The sequence below is a fragment of the Podarcis cretensis genome (genome assembly GCF_951804945.1).
Source record: "Podarcis cretensis genome assembly, chromosome: 11".
NCBI classification, from domain to species: domain Eukaryota; kingdom Metazoa; phylum Chordata; class Lepidosauria; order Squamata; family Lacertidae; genus Podarcis; species Podarcis cretensis.
Window position 1 is genome coordinate 6,392,018 of NC_137180.1, and position 24,926 is coordinate 6,416,943.

Sequence of the window (24,926 nt, forward strand, 5' to 3'; positions counted from 1 at the left end):
CACATGCAGTCGTGACCATGGTGCTCGGGCGGACTCCCAGGACTGGACTGGGGCCCTTGGGGGATCTGGGCGGGATTCTTGGCAGGCCTGGCAGTGTTTGACCCAGGCCTCTATCTCTCCGTCAATCCCCGGCCACCACACATAACTCCTGGCAAGGGCCTTCATTCTTACTACCCCAGGGTGTGTCTCGTGTAGGGCTGTGAGGACCCTTTTTCGGAGGGGCTGGGGAACAACGACCCTGCTTCCCCATAACAGGCACCCCTTGTGGGCCGACAGTTCATGTTTGCGGGTTGTGTAGCCGGCGAATTCTGGCCCGGGGCTGCTGCTGGGCCATCCCCTCCACACCCAGTCCAGGACCCGGGAGATGACCCTATCTTTCTTGGAATGGTGTGCAACTTCTTGTGCCTGAATGGGGCGGTCAGGAAGCAGCTCCAGGCTCATAACCTCTTGTGCAGGTGCTGGGTCAGGGCCTGTTTCCGGTAGTGGCAGCCTGCTGAGGGCGTCCGCATGGCCCATCGCCTTCCCAGGGCGGTGAATCAGTGCATACTGGTAGCTGGTAAGGAAAATTGACCACCTGAGGACGCGAGGAGACAGCACTTGGGGGGTCTGCTTTTCGGGGGCAAACAAGCCAAGCAACGGTTTGTGGTCAGTCACCACGGTGAAGGGCCGCCCGTACAAGAAATCATGGAATTTTTTAACTCCCTTCACGATTGCCAGACCCTCCTTGTCAATTTGTGAGTAGTTCCGCTCAGTTGCGTTGAGTGTCTGGGAAAAGTATGCCACCGGTACCTCTCTTCCATCTGGGAGTTGGTGTCCCAGGACAGCGCCAATGCCATAGGGTGAGGCGTCGCATGCTAGCACCACCGGCAGCCTCTCGTCGAAGTGTGCCAAGACCGAGTTTGAGACAAGCAAGTCCTTGACTGCCTGGAATGCGGCCTCCTGGCGCTGGCCCCACACCCAAGGGGCCCGCTTGTCCAGGAGTCTGTGTAGGGGCTCCGCTACCGCCGCCTTGTGGGGAAGGAAGGAATGGTAAAAGTTCAATAGTCCCAAGAAGGCCTGAAGTTCAGTCTTGTTCTTGGGCGCTGGGGCATCACAAATGGCCCGTACCTTGTCCCCAGTCGGGTGGACCCCTTCTGCGTCCACCATAAATCCCAGAAAGTCCACCTGGGGCACTCCTAGTAGACATTTTTCCCGCTTCACCTTGAGACCTGCTGTCTGGAAACGGTGCAGAACGGTGCGGAGGCGGTCCTCAAACTCCTCTGGTGTGGGCCCGGCAATCAACACATCATCGAAGAAGGGGGTGACGCCAGGAATCCCTTTAAGGAGAGAGTCCATTAGATTCTGGAATATGCCTGGTGCCACGCTGACACCGAATTGCAGCCGCTTTACCCTGAATGCTCCTCTGTGCGTCACAATCGTCTGTGCCTCTGCTGTGGCCTCATCTACTGGCAGCTGTTGATATGCTTGGGCCAAGTCCAGCTTGCCAAAAATTTTCGACCCAGCCAGGGTGGCAAGGACATGGCTGACCACTGGCACTGGGTATGCATGGGCCGTGAGGGCCTTGTTTATAGTACATTTGTAGTCTGCGCAGATGCGGACTGAACCATTAGGCTTGACAGGTGTGACGATTGGGGTTTCCCAGGGGGCATTAGGCACCGGTTCCAGCACTCCTTGCTCCATGAGCCGGTCCAATTCCTCATCTATACGGGGTTTCAGGGCGAACGGGACCCGGCGGGCCTTGAGCCTGACCGGTCGTACTGCGGGGTCAAGCTGTAGAGCAATGGGGGGGCCCGTATACTGTCCCAATTTCCCATCGAAAACCCCCGGAAATTCCTTGCATATGGCGTCCACGTCCACTTGTAAGCTAGTGTGGTTCACCCCGGTGACAGCTAGCCCCAGTGGTCCAAACCATGACAATCCCAGTAGGCTAATGTAGGGGCCCTTGACCACAAGTAAGTCCAGTTGCCGCGTCCGCCCTCGGTATTGCACCCTGAAGGTCCCCACCCCCATTGTGGGGACCTTACGTTTCTGGAAGTCCCGGAGGGTGAATGGGGCCGGCCTGAGTTTGGGACCCCCAGTAGGACACAGTTTCCTTAAGGTCCTTGCCGAGATTATGGATAGAGTTGAACCCGTGTCAAGCTCCATGCGGCATGGGGCCCCCTCTATCTGTACCTCTACATAAATTTTTTCTACGTTGGGGTGGGGCAACTGGTATACCTGGAAGTCCGTGAGCTCCGTCGAGTTGCCTTGGTGCGTTGGGCCCCGGGACCTGGGGTTCTTGGATTGGTCATCTGATGCCTGGCATCGGGTGGGCCGAGCCCGACACACCCGGGCGATGTGTCCCACTTTTCTGCACTGCCTGCACTCTGCGTTGCGGAAACGGCAGGTCCTCCTCTCGTGACTTTCTCCACAGCTTGCGCAGTTCCCTCCTTCTCGTCGAGGCAGCTGTGGTATGTGGGCTGCTTGAGTGCGCTGCTGTACTCGGTGCACCTCCTCCCTGTCAGATCCTGAGTCGTCGGTGAGGTCTTCGTGGTGGACCCTCGGTTGGGATGGCTGGCTCGGCCGTGCCTCTTGCGTCGACCTCTCGGCAGCTTCCGTTGCCAGGGCCTCCTCCAGAGCGACCTGGAACGTTAGGTTCTTCTTAGCGTAGAGGCGTCGTTGCAGCTTCTCATCCCTCAGGCCACCGACGAGGCGGTCACGAAGCATGTTCTCCAGCTCTGAGAAGTTGCAGAACCGGGCGGCTTGGCGGAGAGAGGTCACAAACCCAGTTATGGTTTCCCCAGGGGCTTGCCGCTTTGCATAGAAGGCATTTCGACGAGCTACCACTGAGGGCTGTGGCGAAAAGTGCCCCTTCAGCTGTTCCATTATTGTTTTGTATGGAACAGTAGCAACGTCTTCAGGCGCAAGGAGAGCCCGGGCGATTTCAAATGTCTCCTCTCCGCAAACGCTGAAGAATATTGCCCTCTTCTTGGCGTCTTCTTCATCGGTGACCCCTTTGGCTTCTAGGAGGAAGGTGAAACGGGAGGCGTACGCTTCCCAGTCTCCGGATGCTGGGTTGAACGGCGAGAAGCTGCTGTCGGTTGCCATTCTGAATTCCTTGTGTCCCGGAGCTGAAGCCTGGATACACGGTGCGAGGCAGCGGTGCGGCAGGTGGCGGTGCTGCGGTGCTGTGTGTGGCAGTCAGCTCAGCGGGATCCCACCTTCGTCGCCAGTGAAATATACTCAGAGTCGCAAAGTGATTTCATGCTCTTTATTCAGCTCATAGTGGTGAGGAGGAATGAATGTCCCCTCAAAGTATCTGCTTTATATACATTATTTACACAATGGGCTGCACATGATTGGCTAATTCCGGAATTCTACTGTAAGCCAATCAGGTTGTGGATTCACTTCAATCTGGAGCATGACTGGGTGGTTCCTGCCAACCAATCATACTGCTGCATTGTTCTAGGACCAATCAGACTGCTGCATTCTGAATCCTATTGTTCTAGGACCAATCAGACTGCTGCCTTTTGGATCCTATTGTTCTAGGACCAATCAGACTGCTGCAGTTTGGATCCTATTTGACTCAGTACATAACAGGAACCATCCTTAGTGGAAAGATCAGAGCACAATTTAGTGTGTGATACTGGCACGAATAAGTGCTGACAAGGGAATTCTCTGAATCCTCCTAGCACCTGAAATTTAAGCAGCATGTTTAGCAACAAATATGTTTCTTTCCCTCCCAGAAGTATATAGCCACTCACTTTTCATTTTTGCTAATGTATCGCAATGCTTGCTAGTACATTATGCAAACTGTAGTTTACTTCCTGAACTTAAATGGCAAACTGATTTTTTGGCTTCCATTCATTCAGCTCCCTTTGCTGCTTAGGGAAAGTCATCTTTTCACACGGAGCCTCAGTCTAGGCAAATGCGACCACAACAGTTGCCACACACATGCTGCATGATTCATTCGCCCAGAGCCTACTTCAAATCGTTATAATTTCAGCATTACATCACGCCTGTCATTTCTGAAGCCTGTTTTCCTTTCTGGTTTTTCCTGCTCTTACCCTCAGCCAGCCTGCTAAAATATGCTGGGATGCCTATGTTTTGATGCTCTGATTCCTGTCTTGCTATTACAGTAGATTCAAGATGGGTCTTGGGCAAGGTATGAAAAGCAGAATAAAATTACAGCCGATGATGGCCCAGATTCATAAACAAGAATATTATTTACTCCTGCCCCAATATAGTTCATACTGAAATTATTTAAATTTCTGATTCAGATGCTGCACTAAAATAGTGACAACCAGTTGAGGTTTTCCTAGAAATGAATAGTTAGGTGCTCATTCTATGTTATGTCAGCCATGGAACGTCTCCAGCATCTTACAGTGAGGTCCATAAAATTGCAAAGTGTAAGTATGTGCAGATCTACATCAAATATCATTGAGTCTCACAGTTTGAAACTCAGTAAAAACAGACTTTCTTTTACAGCATAGCTGTGAGGAGGCCACTGGAAGCTTTCAATTTAACCACAAGTTATTATTTTGACCCAAGCTAGAACTGTTGTTAATCTTCGCTATGGTTTAAGAAAATAAGCCAAGACAAACCATAGTTTGAAGTTGGCTTGCATCCCTAAACCAAAATTAAGACTGACCACAGTTTGTCTGGTTTGGGGTATAATGAGGCCAGTTGACATGCCTGAGGCTCATTCACATATTGCAAAGCCATAGTTTAGTGTTATACCTAAATGAAGCCAATCTGGTGATTTCCTTCACCTAAAGGAGATTCACAGAGTCTCACACACAGGAGTCAATTCATTAGAGTAATTTAATTGTTGCTATTATAAAGGACACATGAAGAGGTGAAAAATTATGGGACCATATGGCTTAACACAGCCCATATCACTGATGTGTCTGGCAGCCACACCCTCCCACAGTTCATCCATTTGGTTTGCATGCGAAGGGTCTCCACATGTATAGTAATGCACTTGTGCAAAGCTCCTCCACACAGAGGGGGATCCTGAGCCAATCAGGTTTGTGGATAGAGCCCCTTCTCATGTGCACTGACTGCATGGGTGGTGGGGAACATGAGTGCCTGGTGTGTTGGTGGGAGATGGGGCCCTCTCACATATTATTTGATTGCATGAGAGAATCATCTGCATTGGCTTTCACTGAACAAAATTCAAAATGTCCTAAACATGGACACCACTGAGAATGAGCTATAGACTATGGTGCAAGCCACACCAAAGCCTCCTTCATTTGTGAAACATTGCTGTGCTGGTATTTTCCTCAAATGCAATCGCCGCTTCGGGGAGCTACAAGACTGTATCTCAGGCATAGGCAAACTCAGCCCTCCAGATATTTTGGGACTACGACTCCCATCATCCTTAGCTAACAGGGCCAGTGGTCAGGGATGATGGGAGTTGAAGTCTCAAAACATCTGGAGGGCCAAGTTTGCCTATGCCTGCTATATCTCCTTGTTTATAATGCAGTTTCATACTGCAAGCCATTGGGAAATGCAGTAAAGAGTGGGAGGTTCTTAAATCATATGTGTTGTCTTATCTTTCTTGATCTTGCAATGCTGCGCTACACATCCCTGTAATTAGTTGCAAATTGGGCTGCTGGTGGGGGGATGTTTGAAAGGTCAATTCCTTTCTTTGATTTAAGTAAACATATGCCCACCTGCGCAGTCATTTGCACATAAAGTTAGTGTGCCTTCACCCCCTTTTTCCTTAAAGCTGAACACATAACTATTATATAGTAAATACACATTAAATAAAGCTAATTGAAATCTCTGCCTTGTACTTAATAGTAGGGTATTGATTGGAGTTGGACAGAGTGTGGTGTGTTACAGTGTTCTTTTACTCACTTTTTGCAACTGCACCAGCTAGATGATGCATGGTCAAAGACTGTTGCACATTAATCGCGACTCACCACAATTTGCAGAGCAGGCAGTATTTTCAATGTGTGATGTATGACCATACAGAACTGTGCAGAATAGGATGCATTTTAAAGGGGACACACATGCCCAAACAAGGAAGGAAGAAATCACCGATATCCCTCCAGCTCCATTTTGAAAAATGAAGGTTTCAGGGAAAGACCCCTCCTGCTAGGTGGCTATCCAGTTGTTGACAAAAAAATGGAGGATCAAACTTCATTCCCACAGACTCACTCCCACTCATAACAATATGCCATAGTTATTATAGCACATGGCTGGTTCACATGAAAATCACAACAGCGCAAGGACAATAAAATAAATAAAATGAGACCAAAAAAACCAAGCGCTAAAGGGCTAGAACTAGTAGCATTACTACATGTTGGGACCTGCACCATGTGACTCATGGGTAGCAGTTAGGGAGAAATTGGGTTCAGTTTGCCTTTAAAGAACAGTCTACCTAATTCACATTTCCCCAAACAATACGAGAACTAAAACAGTAATCCTTTAAAATTTGCACTTCTCCGAATTTTTCAATGCACTTTTCCAGCATTTTGTCTACAAAAATGCATATACTGGGGTAAAGTTGGCATAAAAATGCATAAATTAGTGAAAACAACATACAAAAATGCATTATATTAGGGGAAATTCCTTTGCAAAAATGTATAGACCAAATAACATACAAAACGCAAGAAACTCACATTAATATGCTTATGAATATTCATGAGGACTTTTTAAAAAATTGCAAACTGATGTGGAAATGTGAAGAACTGACCTTAAGATTGGATAGATGAGAAACAGAGAGAAACCAAAATGGGCAGATTCTCTCATCCTTACTGATGAGCAAGAAAGAGGCTGCAGTACCATAAAATAATGCTAATGTTGATCCAACTAGTATCATCAGCATGTCCCAGAATGTCTTGGCTAAGGAACAAATCTTGGCCAAGAAGCAGAACCCAAGGAAACATTTTCTGCTGTACAGGTTACCGTAGCTCACAGAATCAAACCATAGGTGAAGTGTCCATACAGTAGTTAAATGCATTGTGGTCTAGGATAAATGGCAATAATAGGGAGGTGCAATGGAAAAAGTGCAGCTGAGGAAGTCAAAGTGATTAGGAATCTAAGCAGTTTGGGAAGAGGAGGGGCATCTTCCAGGAAAAGCATTTTCAGCAGAATCATTCACTCACTGGCAGAGGTAGCTCCTTCTTAGAAATACCTTTCTTCCTAAAAAAAAAGTGACATTCTTGGAACAGTTTCAAAATGTGATGGATCAACACCAGTGCAAACGGTAGAGCTTGCCGATACTTAATGGCTACAGAGATTCTTTTTAGTGCCACCACTTCCCTAGCCAGAGAATCCTTTAGCCCGAGTGGAAGAATTTCTAATAAAATTAAGTTACAGATAGCTTACATGAATGTAGAGGCCTCTTTCTTTTATAAACCATTGACATTAGTGCCCTCTAATCTGGCATTTTTCCCAGCTCGAAAGCTGCTAATAGCACTTTATTTCTTTTGCTATTCCATTTTTTTTTGTTCATAATATCTAGCACACTGATGTGTGGGGAAAACATCGTCCTATAAAAATGTCCTGATCTTATCTTAGCTAATGAATTAAATCTAGGGGTCACTGTGAGAATGCCATATTTAATAGAGGTCTTAAAGCACTGCACTAAATAAATACCTTTCATCTTGGTAACCCTATGACCTAAATTTTTAATTGCTGGAATAAGCGGCTTCTGCTTTAAATGGATTCGGCGGAGATGTGAAGCTGTTGTTAGGTTACTTAGTACAAACGCTTACTGATGTGCAGACTGGAAGATCCTGGGTGCATGCATAATCAATAATGCATCTTGCAAGTCTGGCAGAGTTCAATTGCCATATCTATTAGACCTTGACTTCTAGTATCGTCCTTTAAAATAATTAGCCAGCCTTTCTGGGGCAAAATGTATGGTACATTATCAACAGTGGTGGAATAGCATGTAAAAGCTGTTTACCACCGCGCCTCCAGAACCATGACCCAATGGTCCATTGTTACTCATTGCTACGTGTAATTCCATGTTCGGAGTGCGGGCAGGATGAAGAAATTGCAAAGTTTTCACTGCTAGTATCTTCTCCATATTATATTATTATTCATTTCATTTTATGAATCACTTCCCATGGAGCATCCCAAAGCAATTTCACAATACAATAAAAAGTAAAACAGTTGCATATATAAAAACAATTGAAAATCGCTGCATATATAGAAGCAATTAAAAGAATTACTTATATACAAACAACATCAGTAACTCAAGAGTTGTGGTGTGATATTTTATTTCCTTAAAATGTTTATCTCCCATCAATGGTTACCAGCAACTGTTCAGCAAACTTGAGCAGGCCCATAAATCATCAGGTGTCTTCCCAATATGGTGGGATTATTGTCTTTCAATAGTAATCATTTCAAGATTTTCAGCACAAATCTAAAATCACCATATGCCAATGTTATATAAATTGATGACCACCTTTGTGCCCCCTTCCGGTGTTGCAAATTCTCTATTTGTGACACTGGCCACCCAGTATCTAAATCCCCAACAGTACTATCCTGCTAATTAGCCTGGGATTGTGACGATCTAGAACAGCTCACTAACGGGGAAGGGGACTGCACATGCCTGATATACACATGACCACTAGCTATGTTCCAGCTTGCACACATTTAGTATTGGTGTAAAAGGGCCCTGAAGCTGTACAGTTGGATGTGCTTAGGAGCACTTTGCAGAACTGGGAACCTCGGCGCAAACAGGTTTTCACTGGAACACAGAGACCTGATGTTGACGTGATGAAGCATGGCCTACAAATTAGAGGAATAAAATAATACAACTAAAAAATAAATATAAAAAGCAATGTAAAACAATTAAGCAAAAAGGAACCAATATAAAACCAGAGTGAAACATTGATGCAGAAACCCATTTAAACCAGCAGCAAGTTGAGTAACTCACTAATGAGTATCAGCACAGGTAAACACAGATAAAAAGAATTAATTTTCAAGCCATTAATGATGGAGCCAAATATTTACATACCTTAGGAGAGTTTCCACAAATATGGGGCCACCAACAAGAAGACCCTGCCTCTAGTGCCTGACAATATCATTGCTCTTCATTGTGGGCTGTGTGCAGGGCTGAGTGAGGCTGACTTTAAGGCGCAGGCAGGTTCATATTGCTGCTGCAAGCAGTCCTTCAAATAACCTGCCCCCAAACCATTTTGCTTTTTAGCCCATGGAAGGTCTGTAGTTTGTATCAAGCTTAGTTTGATACCCAGAGTAGATGCCCTGAAATTAGTTCATTTCCATTCATTTCAGTTCTGGAAATTAATGGAAATGATGTAATTTGGATACAACTGTGACGCAGGTGGCGCTGTGGGTTAAAGCCTCAGCGCCTAGGGCTTGCCGATCGAAAGGTCGGCGGTTCGAATCCCTGCGGCGGGGTGCGCTCCTGCTGCTCGGTCCCAGCGCCTGCCAACCTAGCAGTTCGAAAGCACCTCCGGGTGCAAGCAAATAAATAGGGACCGCTTACCAGCGGGAAGGTAAACGGCGTTTCCGTGTGCAGCTCTGGCTCGCCAGAGCAGCGATGTCACGCTGGCCACGTGACCCGGAAGTGTCTCCGGACAGCGCTGGCCCCTGGCCTCTTAAGTGAGATGGGCGCACAACCCCAGAGTCTGTCAAGACTGGCCCGTACGGGCAGGGGTACCTTTACCTTTACCTGTGTGCGCACCAAAGAGCATGTACATACCTCAAATTATTTCGAACCTTTTCAGCACCAAAGATGTCTTGCTGTAACCTCTGAGTCTTGCACAAACAGAAATCAAGGCAGAAGTTTCTTTGTGGAACAGAAAGGTAATTTTCCAACTGGACTTATATGGTGTACCACCAACAGCATTATCAAACCAGCTGTAGTGTGTGCAGAGCTTCTCATTTTTATTCATGTACGCCAACCTCCTGCAAATATAGCAGAAACAGAATGTAAAAATAAGTTAATGCTCAAAGCCAAACCTGCTAAAATTAGTTAACCAAATTACATTAAACTCTCCATCTGCTTGTTACAGTATCCTGACAACGACAGCAGCAAAGCAAATTTGCTGACTGGTTTATTGAGTGTGCCACTTGTTCAAAATAGAAAATTAAAACAAAGTTCTCCCCTGCAGTACATATTATTTGTACCCTAATGCTACATTTATACAAATACTGTTTTATTGGAATGGCTGCATATTTATTCATCATGGTTTTTTCCAAGCTGACTTCTATAGCTTCCCCTGCTCCCCACAGTAATGCAGCAATTATCATTTTAATCATAATAATTTATGTTGTTTATCGTGAACAACTATAAAACACAGCTTTCATTCTATTTTACCTTTGGGCCCCATCAACTGATGCTGAGAAATTTCATTTCCCAAGCTGAATAGACCATCACACCTTTATTTGTACTAAAAGCTCTGGCAAAAAAGGGGGGGGGAGCATTTCCTCACATACCTACAGAAAAATCTTACAAGACTGAAACCATCAGTGAGAGAGTAGCACTCTTAGAGATTCTGCTAGCTTTATATTTAAGCATTAAGGCTGTAAAGCTAGTCAAACTGACCTGGCGGTTTGAAGTTAATGGGACTTACTTTTGAGTAGGCCTGCACATGCGACACTGTAATGTTGAATACATTAATCCTCATATTGTTTAAATAACCCTGGAAGACAATAGCCTGGATCCAGAAATGATCAAACAAAATACATGGTTGCATGCAACCATGTCATGCTCTACACCAGGCATGGCCAAACATGGCCCTCCATCACCCCTGATCCTGTTAGCTAGGAATTATGGGAGGTGTAGTCCCAAAACAGCTGGAGGGCCAAGTTTGGCCATGCCTGCTCTACACAATCACTCATTGTCACTTATATAAATTGATATTCCTGTTTGTACAGAGGTGCTTCCACATTTATCCAGTGTAGGGTTGCTGTAGGTTACATTGCATTCTTCTTTGCTTGCCTGGACTGTAGATGGTTTGCTGAACTTATCCACAGGCAGCGGCAGCCAATGGTGGAATGCATGCAGTAAAGGTAGAACTTAAGATTTGTTCCTTTCCTCCTAGTATATATGGGCAGGTGGAAATAAGCATGCACACAAAGTCCTTAGTACTTTGGCAAAGCAGGTACTGGATTGAGAAGTCTCTCCTGGTTTCATGATCCTCAGTGTGTGTGCTGGTCCCGTGGGTTACTCAAGAGGCAAGGTCCAAGTCTGGTACGTGGTCAAAGATGCAACGTGGAGGCAGTCCGTAGTAGCTGAAGCTGGGTGCAGGGCAGGGAGTTGGGTGAAGTCAGGGACAGGCATGCAAGCAGGGAGCCAGGGCGGGTCAGGAGCTCAGGTAAGCAGGACAGGGTTCAGGCAGGAACTAGCAACCAACAATGTTGCTCCTGCAACTTGGGACTGGGGCTGGCCGGCTTTTATCTGCCCCGAGGCATAGGGCATCCCTGATCCTCTGGTAACTCGCCTCTCCTGGCCTGAAGGTGAGCACTCCTCCTGCGGGAACTTAGTTCCCTCCGCCTCTCTGCCCTGAGCCTCTGCAGCTCAGGAGAGGCTGGAGGGTTACCGGACCCAGAGGCAACCCCAGCTTCCTCTCACGGGGCTGAGAGTGGAGTACCTGCAGGCAATGGTTCCTCCATCGCTTCAGGAGCCAGAGCAGACTCAGCTGGTGCCTGCACCTGAGGATCCAGCACAGGTGAGGACCCTTCAGGCTCAGGCCCCAGCCCCGGCTCAGCGGGTTCTGGAGATGGGGACTCCTGTGCAGGCTGGGATTCCTCAGGTTCAGCAGCCGAGTCCGAATCCCAGGCCATCACAGTGTGCTAGTAATAATAATAATTTATCTACGTCCATTCATCCAAAGATCTCAGGGCGGTTCACAAGATAAAAATACAGGATTAAAGCACAAAATAAATAGTTAAACCTGGGAAAAACAAAACTCCCCTCTCCCATAAACACTTTTAAAAGGCCGTAGAATATTAATTAGCCAAAGGCCTGGTTGAGGAAGAACATTTTTGCCTGGCTCCTAAAGATGTATAATGAAGGCGCCAGGGAACCCTCAAAACAGGCTCGTTCTCATTTTTGACACCCTCCAGACCTCACGTGGAGGAGGCCCATGAAGAAGGGCCTCAGATTATGATCACAGCCTATGGTTCGGTTTATTTGGGGAGATGCAGTCCTTGAGGTATTGTGGCACACTAATAAATACATATTGTCAATGATTTCTGCTGGATTTGGGTTCATTGGGGATGTGAAGTGGCTTTATATGCAAGTAGATACATGCATATGGGGCCCTTCTGTTGGGGGTGGGGGGAATCCTGGCCGCATCATACACATAGGAGCACTTCACAGAACTGACACAATTACAGTGGGGTGGTGATAGTTAGGGATATACACAATAGGGTTTGTGTGGACCTCTCAGTTAATTGCCTGTTTATCAGTCAATGGCTAAGCCAATTCTTTCAGCAACATATATTTCCATGGGAGTATATTATAGAGCAGCGTTTTGTAATCTGGTGCTCTCCAGATGTTTTGGACTACAACTCCCATAAGACCAAACCAGAATGGCTGTGCTGACTGGAGCTAAAGACTTAAAAATAGAAATTGTAAGAGTTCCATTTCAATTGGGTAACCCTGAAGACAACAACGAAGTATTGAGCATAGCTGTCAACTTACAGATTTGAAAATAAGGGACCAGCAGCCAAAATAAGGGACCTGCAGCCTTAGCTGTTCCAGGCACTCCAGTCTTCCTGTCCTCCTGCAGGCTGGTCAAACTCATGCTGGTAGCTTCAAGAACACTGTCCAACCAACTTTATAACCAGAGGTTCAACTGAATAGAATCTGAATCACATGCACCACAAGGCCTATGCAGCCTCAGCCTAAGATGGCTCCCCGGCCTGGCTTTGCACTGCAAAGTTTGCAGCAGCATGTGCAACAAAATGGTGTCCAGCATTCAAAAAACCCCTCAGCTTGCATTAACTAGCCACACACAAGGCATGCAAGCTCCACCCCCCAGTCGTTCTTAGACTTCTTATTGGGTGAGCAACACAGCCAAGCAACACAGTTGGAGCCTTCCTCCTCCCTGGCCGGCAGGGAGGGAGGGAGAGGAGCTGCTTCCTTTGAAATTTAAGGGACATCATTTAAGGGACATTTAAGGGACATCCATCAATAAGGGACATTGGTGGGACATGGCGCTGGAATAAGGGACTGTCCCTTCAAATAAGGGACACTTGACAGCTATGGTATTGAGTAGATGAGTTTAATATAATATATAATAAGTGCACCCTGAGAATCTTATTGAAGAGAATTAGTCTTCAAGAGGGAAGAGGACCCTGATCTCTACCCCTCTCTTACCTCAGCACATAATGATCAGCTACAGACCACTAATGAAGTTTATGAGGATTATTGCCTATAATCCCTAGTGTAAAATTAGTTTGGTAAGCAGTTATCAATTTCCTTTGGAAAAGACCCATAGCTTTGTGGTAAAGTCTCACACACTAAAGGTTGGTTTCTCCAGACAGGGATGGTGGGGAAAAACCTCTCTCCTGAAACCACAGAGATTTACTGCCCATCAGTGCAGACACGAACAAGGTAGGTGGATCTTTGGTCTGACTTGCTATAAGGCCAGGGTTCTAAAACTGTGGGTTTCATGGTTTGCCTGTTAAGAACAGTGGCTGTCAACAGTGGGCTCAGCATATTAAATGTTCATGTTGATTTTTTCAGTGCTTCTTTTAATTTTTATTGCTTCTTTTATTTCTTGTATGATATTTATTCATGATTGTGTTCAATATTGTATTTTATGGAATTCAAATTGTAAAGCAAAAAAATACAATATTAAAAAATAAAAGAAGCACTAAATATATAATTAAAAACCATACAGCATTTACCCATTACAATTGCTACAACAGGCAGAAAAATCATTAAGTCTTGGCCCTCCAAGACTCTTGACAATTTTCAAGTGGTCCATGGTGGATGGGAGTTTGGGAACCACTGGCGTAAGTTATCTTCCTATAATGTTCCTAATTGTCTAGCTAGCTTTTCATAGCAGGATGTTGCATTGACATGAAACTACAAATTGGTGCTGATATGGTATTCCTTGTATATAATTTGGTAGGGGGAAAAAATCCAGTATGCATCTGCACAAGGGGTTTATTTTGCTCATATGGGATCTGTTTTGACTCAAGACTGCAATTATCCCTTGCTTATTTGGATGACAGCATTGGGAATGGAAGCAGAAGATAAAGACATTTTCCAGAGGAAGGTACTCTCTTGCTGCAAAGGCAAAGAGTTTTGTGGTACTGCAGCAAATTGATTATGGCATTAAGCTTTTGTGGGCTGCAGTCCACTTTATCAGATGCATGAAGTGGCCTCCTCAGTTGCAGGTGTGTGTGAATCTTCTGCTGAAAATAGCCTCATCCCACCAAAGCTGGCATTTACCCTCCCTGGTAAAACTTATGGACATATAGAGCTATTCTGGGAACTGTTGGGAGGATCAAGAGAAAAAACCATGAAGTTCCAAGAATCATATGTGGTTTCCCTTGTCTGTTGGAGAAGTATGCTGAAAGAGCCACAAATTATTATTCCAAAACCAAAGTGGGATTGCAAGTTACATTACGGGTTTCCACAAAATAATATACAATTCCATCTTAGTGCTTGTCAGAAAGCATACACACATACAAAATGGTTTCTAAAATGTTTTTAAATACCTTGCTCAGATTTTGGTTGGGTAACAGGCAATTTCATACACAATTGCGTATTATAAGGTATTGGCCAAAATCCAAAGATTCACAAAACAAGTTCTGCATGCCCTTATGGTTTCTTGAACAAGCTCTATGACATAAAGCAAACTGCTTTTGAAACTTTCAAAGGGGATTGGGGTATCCATAATTCTACTGGGCATGTCCTAGCTGACCTCAAGCAACTCTTTGGATCTCTGCCATTGATTATAATCTAGATGGAGTTACTGTAGGTATAACTAAAACCACTGAGGCCAATGCACTTAGTGAGCTGAATTCTGTGCAGTGATTGTGATGACTGAATATATATCAACAGTCATAAAACCCTCATTTCTTGCAAACCATGGGAAATGTGCTTTTGTAAGAAAATGTCTTCATACAAACAAGGTTTGTACAACCTTGTACAAACAAGGTTTTGAGGGTATGTTTGTGGCTATATTCTGTTTCAATTTTAAACTGAGTGCAGCTGCAGTAAATTTAGTTGTGTTAGAATATGCAGTGGGCCTCTTTCCTTCTAAGGAAATGTACTGCCTGATCCTAGCCATATTTAGCTGGAAGCAACTTGTATTAATTTCAGCAACATTTAAATCCCAATTAAGTACAGTCAGAACTGTGGCCTTAATTTTACATTTGGACAGAGTTCTTTTTGGAGTAGCTTTATGGCAAAACAGATCGTGTCCAACGTCATGCCACCTGCATAAACAACTTTCTCCGTACGGCTTGCCCTGAAAGATCTTTCCCAGGCTGCACAGAGGAGAACAATGTTGCTGTTTCCTTTCCAGTACAATAAAAGCCAATGCAGAACCAAGGAGTAAAACTCAAGGTGATAGTTTAAGCTAGACACTTATTACAAAATCTTGGAAAGATTTTTTTGCAGAAAACAAGTTTGTGGATATGCATTTAATACTGGCAAGATAATAATATAGAAATCCCAGCACTGCTGTCTCTGCTTCAAATTGTATCAACAATTACATAGAACACAGAAATGAACAATTGCCATACAGTAATACTTAAACAACAGCCAGAACTTCCTGTCTTACATTGTCTTGCAGTTATTTCCTACCAAAATAGAACTAAGCATTGCCATTGTTCCAAAAATGACAAACCCTCAACTGTTTGAGAAGACCTAAATCTTTTTTTGTTTAGTGTAAATTTCTTCCTCTACAGTAGTCACCAAATTTCCCTCATCCATTATCCCACCACTGAAGCTGCCAATTATTCCAATAGTTTAGAAAAAGAATATAAGTAGCAGTTAATATGTTTCATACTAAGTTCTAGTGCTTTAAAAAAAATTTCAAAAATCAGAAAAGAAATAGTTTTGGGTTTAATATAATGTATTAATGGCTTGTATCAAATGTAGCACTAAATCACTCATTTTGTCACTCATTTCTACTAGCACAATGCAACTTTCCCATCTCTCCTCTTCTCCCTCCCACCTCTAAATCTGTTCTGGGGTTTCTCCCAGCCCTTTGGAGCATATTTGGGGAGGGGGAAAGTTCCTTTGTGCAAGCATAAATCCCCATGGAACAAGGGCAGTGGATGGCACCTGTATACAGGTAACTCTCAGCTTACATGGGTTATTTTCCGGATATAATGCCTAAAGCCATGATTGTGTATAGTCAAAGTACACTGGGTTCAATGGTGGGTGAGATTACCAGTCTTTTTTCCTGGATGCCTACCTCCTTTCTGCTCCCTATGTAATGTTTTAAAAAACTTTTTTGCGAAGCACGTAAAGCTGAATGTACACAAGTTACATGTACATAAGACACGAGCTACTTGTATTTTAGAAATTGGACCTACAACAAAATGTTGTGCTGTGCCTCCTATGTGCTGCAACGCTCATGTTCTCCATACCCTAGTCTCCTTTCTACATTGCTCCTCCTTACACCACCTTCTCCTGCCTCTTTGCTTCCTCTTCCCACATAAACAACTGTTTTCTCATTAATTGTTGGCAAAGTGTTTCATAGAATCATAGACTTGGAAGGGACCATGAACGTCATCTAGTCCAACCCCTGCCATGCAGGAACCTTTTGCCCAATGTGGGGCTTGAACCCACCACCCTGAAAGTCTCATGCTTTACCGACTGAGCTATGTTGAGCAGGATATGCATGCTACGCAACATGAATAACTAACTCAATTCCACATTTGCACTGAGCTACTTTCCTCTCAAATGTTGCTCTACTTCTGTATTCTTGTATTAAGACAGCTCCTTGTAGGCCTTGCACATCTATTTTGAGTTCTGAGTAGGTAACTCCTTGGCCCCATTGGGCAAGGCAGGTTCTTCTTATACTGTAAGCTATTTGTTCATGCCTAAATCAGTTTCAGATCTCTTTGAGCCCTGGGAGCAATTTGATCCAAGTGTGTTTTGTGGTCACTGACCAGAGCTAAAAAAGTGATGCCATCCTCTTCAGTGCTGGTGCTTGGATTGGGGTCAAAACACCTGATATAAGTGCTTATTTATGATTCTTAAAAAATCTCAATAGGGTGTTTTTTTACATATATTAAAGGACTGTATTGGGCAAAATAAGCTGGGCTCCTGAGAACGTTGGTAAGATCATTTACCTCAAACCTCTGCAGCTATTGTTGTTGCACTTGGAACCATTAATAATAAGTGGGGAAAGTTGTGTTTCTGATTACGTTTCATCGTATGCCAAGGCAGCTGCTGGTGCGGTAGCAATCTGCAGCAAATTAGATGGCAGTTAAAGTGAGATTTTCCACAATCAAGAACAAAGCAGGGCCAGTTAGTATAAGGACAGCTTGTTCTTGTTGCTAATGTGCTTAAAAACTTGCTGTGCATAATTTGAAACAGCTCCTGTGCAAGGATGCTGACTTTGGTTTCTGTGGTCTAGAGCTAAATCAAAACCAAATGGAGGAGGTTGAAGAAGAAGATGACAAATTAGATACTGACATCTTCTGCTCTGGCTACAGGGATTATTCTTCTTTTTCATTCTGACTATTGATTTAAAAGTTAATTTCCCACAATATTAAAATACTTAATGGAAGACAGATGACTGAAACCTGGAATCCCCAGCCAGCTAGTTGCTGAAGGAAAGCTCAGACAAACTACCCTGTACATCCAATACAAATTATTTAAAGATGTAATAAACTGTTATGGAAAAAGTTGTTGAGCGCCTCCTTAATGCTTGGTTGAATGAAACACTGAGAGCTTCAAGCGAAACATTTCTCCATCCACCAACTGGACAAAATGAAAGCAATATGCACTCTTTTGACCTGGCACTCTTTTGACCTGATACTTTTCTCACTCAGCAAGGCAGTAGAGTCAATGTCAATGGTATGGAAGCATGGCTCTTTTCTGCAGGAGCTACAGCTGTGTGCTGTCCTTATCTTCAAAGGTATAAGAGGAGAGATGGAGAACCTATGGTCCTCCAGATGTTGTTGGACTTCACCTCTCATCAGCCCTGGCCACCATAGTCAGGAAAAATGGAAGTTGCATTTCAACATATTCTGCATCTTTTGTGTACAGAAAGACTACACAAACAAACAAATGCACACAAACAGTCCTTCAGATGCAAGCTGAAGCTGTTGGGAGTCAATTTTCTATTATACACTCCCATGCCACCATGTTACTAGACTGCTGATTGTCTTATTACTGTCGTTGCATATATTGGTAATAACTTCTTGGGTCGATGGTTATGTTTGAGTCTATGAAGGGCTGCCTTTTAAGCTGGTCTAGAATATCTTATCTGAATGCACCAGGTTAGCAATTTGGCCCTCAAAATATAAAAGTTGATTTTCAGCTTATGAGTCTTGTACACACAGGTTTAAAACTAGTTTGCATGCAAAAATAATATTGCCCAACTCATGATACTCCAATAAAGCTTCATTGCTCAAAGGCAGCCTTTGCTTTTCTCATCCTGATGCCTACCAGATATTTTGGCCTACAATTTCCATTGGCTCCAGCCAGCATGACCAGGAACCTCATTGGTCATCTGCCAAGGCAGGATATCCACTACTGCAGCATCCCTGTTAGGTGTCTAGCCACCCCCTATGTAAAACCACTAATGAATGGAAGTCCACTGTCTTCTAAAGCACCCTGCTGCTCCACTCTTAAGCAGTTTGAAACAGTTTTCATATTCCTTGTAATTTGAACCACTGGCTCTGGTCCTAACTTTTGAGAAACAGGAAACACCCCCTCCCTGCCCACATCTATGTGACAACTTTTCAAATATTTGAAGATGGCTAGTGTATCACCTTTTACTCATTTGCTATTCAGGCTTAAACATGCCAAACTCCCTCCTCTCACAAGAAAGTTCACAAGAACTTCCTTGTCACTCTCATATGGACACACCCCAATTTGCCAATATCTTTCTTAAGGTGAACACAGCACTCAAGCTAAGTTCTTAATAACGTAATCAAGCTTGAAGGCAGCACAGAAGACCACAATCCTTTTACTGATGCTTTTGCAATTTTGGTCACATGTTTCACTTCCCTTTTCAGAAATACACAAACCACCAACCACAAAATCTACACTTGCCTGATACAAACAACAATTTTGATGGGATCCGTTTCTTTTTTATGAAGAGGACCCAAGATCACAGATCTTTTCTCTCCTCAGTGAAATGCTGCCCCTTTTTGATATATTGGACAAACCTGACAGCATCAGCTATGGAATCTGTGGCACCTGTCATCTAGTATGGAAGAAATTTCAATGCAAGTATTATTGGAAGTCTGGTGCTTGAATTCTCACTTTCCCTAAGACAAAGAACTTTTTCAGGTTTGGATAAGCCGAATGAAGTCAGAGGCTTAACCACAGTATACACTTTCTTCTTCCCGTTGTGGATTATCTGTCCACAGCTGTGCCACAATAATGCATCTTTTTCACTCATGAGACCTTCAGAGCAACATAACATTTGCTGGTATCGTGTCTCAAGGACCAAATTAGCAAAAACGAATTCTCTGAACCACCATTAATAATTCATAAATAAAATTTACGAGAGACTCATTACAACAGGAGTGAGGAAACATTTTCAGCCCAGTGACCACATTCCCTTCTAGGCAGCCCCCCTCAAGGCCCATATGCTAATGGCAGGCAGAACCAGAGGCCAAAATGGGTGGGGGAACAAACATAAATGTTACCTTCGTACAGTGGAATAGTTTCAACATTTGTTCACGCACCTCTTTCTACACCCCACAGAGAGGCAAGCGGGAAGTCTCACCATGGTCCAAGAACACATTCTAGTCAAGCGAAAACACTTGAGCTGCAAAGCCGAGCCAGGGAGGGTTTTGGCCAGATGCCTTGGGGGCCACATTCACCCCCAAGTCTGATGTTCCTCACCCCCGATTTAGGAACAAAAATGGGACCTGAAGGAAAATGTTTCTGTGTTCAGTTCTCCTGTCCAGGATGCTGCATTCCCCATCCCACCCTTTCCCCCTTCTTAACAGTCAATTAGCAACCTGTAAGCACTGAACATTCTCAGTGTTTTTAAGGTTTTAGGGTTAGAGCCAGTGTGGTGTAGTGGTTAAGAGCGGTAGTCTCGTAATCTGGGGAACCAGGTTCGCGTCTCCGCTCCCCCACATGCAGTTGCTGGGTGACCTTGGGCCAGTCACACTTCTCTGAAGTCTCTCAGCCCCACTCACCTCACAGAGTGCTTGTTGTGGGGGAGGAAGGGAAAGGAGATTGTTAGCCGCTTTGAGACTCCTTAAAGGGAGTGAAAGGCGGGATATCAAATCCAAACTCCTCTTCTTCTTCTTCTTCTCCCTGAGCATAGTCAAGCTTCAAATTAGCTCCTAATTGATTCATTTACTATAAGCGTTTCTCCCTCCCTCCTAACACTAGAGCTCATGCTCTTTAAAGAAGAGCAATTTGCCATTTCTCTAAAGTGATGGTCACTTTGGTGTCAGATATAAAAAGTGTCATGGCTATGGTGGGAGCTGAGATTACACATGCAGAATCAATTTCCAAAAAGCTCTTGTTCGTGGTTCTTCCTGTTTTAGCCATGTGCTTAGGAAAGATAACAGCTTCTAAAGAAGTGTGACACTTTAGTACAGTTCTTAATACTTCATAAATATTATGGTGCAATTAGCTGGCATTTAAAGGACTGTATGGTGTCAAGCTGGATCTCAATGAAGTCTAGTGTTAAGCATATGTGATACAACTTAACTTTTCACTCTTTGAATTCTTTCTCAGTCCAGGATGAGCGGTTGGCTGAAAGTGCTTTCATCATGTTATTACTGCAGTGCTGTGGCATAAAACATTAATTGTGTAATAGCACTATAAATTATTGAAAACTGACCCCCTTTCCCCCAAACCTGAAAAACTATGAATGAATACTGAATGACGGCAGTGTCTCCAAAACCAAGGGAGAGGAGAGACTTAGGGATTGAATGTCTCGCCGAGTGAAATTGACTTTGCCAGCATGAGTCTTAAGAGCCACACCAGCCAAACTAAGCAAAACCAACCCATTAACATTGAGAGAGACCTTGGAGTGGATACAAAAGCGCACCACATTTATTCCACCTCTCAAAAGATTAGCACAGCAGTCGCTGTAGCTACAGTGTGGTTTTGTGGTTACGCTTGCCCTGCACTCCAGTACACAGCAGGGTGTTCAAAGAACTCCTGCCCACCCTGGTTTTTAACATACCAACTTCTACCCTATTTCTGACATCTTGGCAACCTTATGTCAAGTTCAGTGTGGAATGGCCTATGACTAAGAGTGTAGAGCCACGGAGCAGTTAGAGAGCTGAGGAGAGAAAGGTTCGGTGTCCTGGCAGTCAAAGCTACTTGTCATTTACCTGTTCCAGAAATTTTCTAAAATCTCAGTACAGTGGTACCTCGGGTTAAGAACTTAATTTGTTCTGGAGGTCCGTTCTGAACCTGAAACTGTTCTTAACCTGAAGCACCACTTTAGCTAATGGGGCCTCCCGCTGCTGCCGCACAATTTCTGTCCTCATCCTGAAGCAAAGTTCTTAACCTGAGGTACTATTTCTGGGTTAGTGGAGTCTGTAACCTGAAGCGTCTGTAACCTCAAGCGTATGTAATCCGAGGCAACACTGTAATTGTGTGTGTGTGTGTGTGTGTGTGTGTGTGTGTGTGTGAGAGAGAGAGAGAGAGAGAGAGAGAGAGAGAGAGAGAGAGGGAGGGAGGGAGGGAGAAGGCAAGTTTAAATGAAATCTCCCACAAATTCAGAATTTAAATGGGAATAAGCTTTCCAATATCTGTTGTGGAGCTAAAGGTACAAAAATGACAATTACATTGCCTAGGGTGAAATGTATAAGAGCCCCAAGCTATTGGGAATGGGAAGGCAGATTCCTGGGTGTTCAGCTTAGCAGCAATGCAGTGAGCATGGGCAGATGGGAGGAGAAAGATCTTGCCCACTAACTTCTGCAAAGGTCATGGGGCATGTCAAGATATTCTTGACCTTCTCAACAAATTATTATATGTGAATCCAACCTCATGCACTAGTGGAATGGGTCTTTCCTGTCCTCTCCTTTTTCCCAACTACCAGAATATATTGGGGGGGGGGAGTATGTGGAGTGGCCAAGGGAAGATGTGGTCCCATTCCATGGGCACATACTATGTTTCCCTCCCCCCCCCCCCCAAAAAAAAAAAATCCTTTCACTGTCACTAATGATAGGACCAATGTTGGAAAGTCCTGTGAGAAGCTGTTTATATGATCACTTTTGTCCATGAGATTTTCTCATGTCTGAGATAGGAAGGGGTGCTATGAAGCAGAAAGTAGCAAGCAGACTTCTCCAGCTCTGGTTATGCTTGTTGGCTATTTGCAGTATGGTAGCGCTGCAGAGAGCTTGCTGGGGAGATCATGCATTAAAAAGAAAGGGACTCAAAAATAACTTAAGCAAGGTTTTAATTACAAAAAAACAAAAACTCCTTATACACTAAATACATTAACAACAAACCAGACCCAACCACCAACCCAACCCCCAGGGTAATGGGAGAGCTAGGTGCTGCTCCTTATATACTACAACCAAATGCTGACACACCTTAATCAGTACAACTCAGCAGCACCTGCTATGTTTCACAGCTGTAAAGCTGGGTCTCGTTATTTTGCTCTGGCCCTTGCTCTGGCCCCTTAAAGACATACACATTGGGTGGAACAATGATGAACCTTTACATTTAAAGAAACCATTCAACAATGCTCACCATGTGGACAAGTATGTGGCCTGCTCAGCTGAACTGAAGCTACAGAAATGACTTTCCTGTAATCATTTCAAGCCCAGCACGATGGCCTCTTCCAGGAGTCAGAAACTGCCCCCCTCTCCTGGACCCCCCCTTCCCTTCTATGGAAACTTCTATGGGTACATACACTCCAACATTCCTCAGATGAAAAATAGGGACTTTTCTCACCCCCAGTAGGGCTGCCATACGTCCATATTTTCCGGACATTACTGGGATCTCAAAGGCGGAATTGACATCTGGGGAGACAAAGGTGGCATCTTTGTCAAGTCAATTGGAAAATCACAGTTTTTTTGGCATTTTTGAAGAAGAAGAAAAAAGGCTCCACAATTTTCAGTTTTCCTAAAAAAGAAAAAGAAAAAGCTCAACCACCTTTAGGCTGTCCTGGCAACAAATAAATGAAAATCCCCAGCCATTGGATGGGGCTGAGGTTTAATATGCCAATTATTGTGGCGGAAGCAGGAGGGAGCTAGAAGAAACTCTGATGCTTGGGCTAAATGGAGAATAAGGCACTAAGTGGGATATCAAAAGCCATCTAATTACAAGTTATTAAATTGCAGTTAAATCAGAAAGTAATTATTCTTTTTTAAAAACAAAATAATCTGAGCTTCATTATAGTTGTGACATAGCTGTATCGTGTTCCCAGTCTTTGCAAGTCCTTCATCTTCCTACTTTGCATCGGCCCTTTAATGAAACCCACATCAGTTGCATTTGAAACATGAAATGTAAAAGAAGCATCCAAATTAATTATGCAGCTCTCGGCTCTGTACCAGACAGTGAGCTGCAATCATTCTTTGACTTCTAGAAAGGACAGGGACATATAATACCTTTTAAAATGCTTTCCAAAGAAAAGAGAGAGAGAAGTCCTGTTACAAAACATTATTGTACCTCAGCAGATGGTTTGAAGAGATGCCTTTTTTATTTAAAAATGGGGGGGGGAGAGGGAGACTGTTTCCTTTCATATGCTGACTTGAGTGATTTTAGTTCTTATTACTGTCATCTGTTAGCGGCAGGGGAAAAAAATGAAAGCATGTGATTTTCCATACGGCAGGAACATCAGCACGAAGCCAATCTCAGAGGCTCACAAGTTTAATTTACTGTGTAAAAATATGCAGTAGAATGAAGCCCGCTGACTCTTAGGCTCCTCATTTCAAACAACTTCATTTCTGTGCTGAAATCCTCTATGGCTCTTAGTCATATTGTGCCTCAAATAAATAAAGCCACGAATTGAAGGGTTGATCAAAGGTGGGCTGATTGAAAGGCCTGCCTGGAAAGTCAGATGTAGCGCCGGTGCTCCGCTAGATCCACTTGAAGGTTCAAAAGGCTCTTCCTTCCTCGCAGGGCGGCAGTAATATTTTGCTTCTGTCCTAGGGCATGGACATTTATCTCAGTGGGTGGGAACTAGCAAATTGTCTTCATTCGCCGCTTGAAAGGTGTGCTGAAGCTTGATGAAGAACCAATGCCCTTTTGCCCCAAAGATTTTGTTCCAGCTGTCTCGGCCTTATTTAGGACCCTAGAATGCCCTCACTCACTTGGCAGAGCCAGTTAACCACATTCTTTTGATCTGCACAATTGGCACCTACAGATTTAAAGCAGTGTGGATCCAAATTCCGAAACAACAAAACAAAACCAGATACTTGCAAATCTATGGGTAGAACTGTTGAAGGTGCAAGTGCTGAATTTGATTTGGTTTAATATTAACAATAACAACAAATATCGCCAGTCCAGCCATGAGGCAGGTGAGACTACTGTTTTAGGTAGCAGAAGCTCCTCAGGCAACACCCCCATTGTCCCACCTGACACCTCCACCAAGGACGTAGAAGCACTGCTGCTATTGATGTCGATTTTGGGCACCCCAAATTGGTGTGATCTTTCCCCAAACAGGCACTGATGGGAGTGCTGCTTCTCCACCAGTGGCAGATGGGACAGGGCGTGTGGTGGTGGCAGAGCAGGAGGCAGCAGGAGCCAGAGAGGGGGTGGAAGGAGTGGCAGCCATAGTAGGGCAAGGCTGACAGGAAAACATTAAAAACAACATTCCTACCAATGTAATAATATTTTTTTAAAAATCCACAATAACATTTAAGTACCGAAA

General features: G+C 44.2%; 2 long non-coding RNA genes across 3 annotated transcripts in view; one reads left to right on the forward strand and one right to left on the reverse strand.

Moving 5' to 3' along the window:
- The window catches only part of LOC307227095, a 684,774-nt gene that overhangs the window by 536,371 nt on the left and 123,477 nt on the right, over window positions 1-24,926 (forward strand). The gene's annotated exons all lie outside the window — the stretch shown is intronic.
- LOC307227131 lies at window positions 6,957-17,955 on the reverse strand. 2 transcript variants are annotated; one of them, XR_013843822.1, is made up of 3 exons: window positions 17,927-17,955; window positions 9,671-9,876; window positions 6,957-7,134 (listed from the first exon to the last, which is right to left on the reverse strand). It is a non-coding gene; the product is annotated as an uncharacterized lncRNA (long non-coding RNA). The 2 variants fall into 2 exon arrangements; XR_013843823.1 differs by lacking the exon at window positions 6,957-7,134 and adding an exon at window positions 8,300-8,733.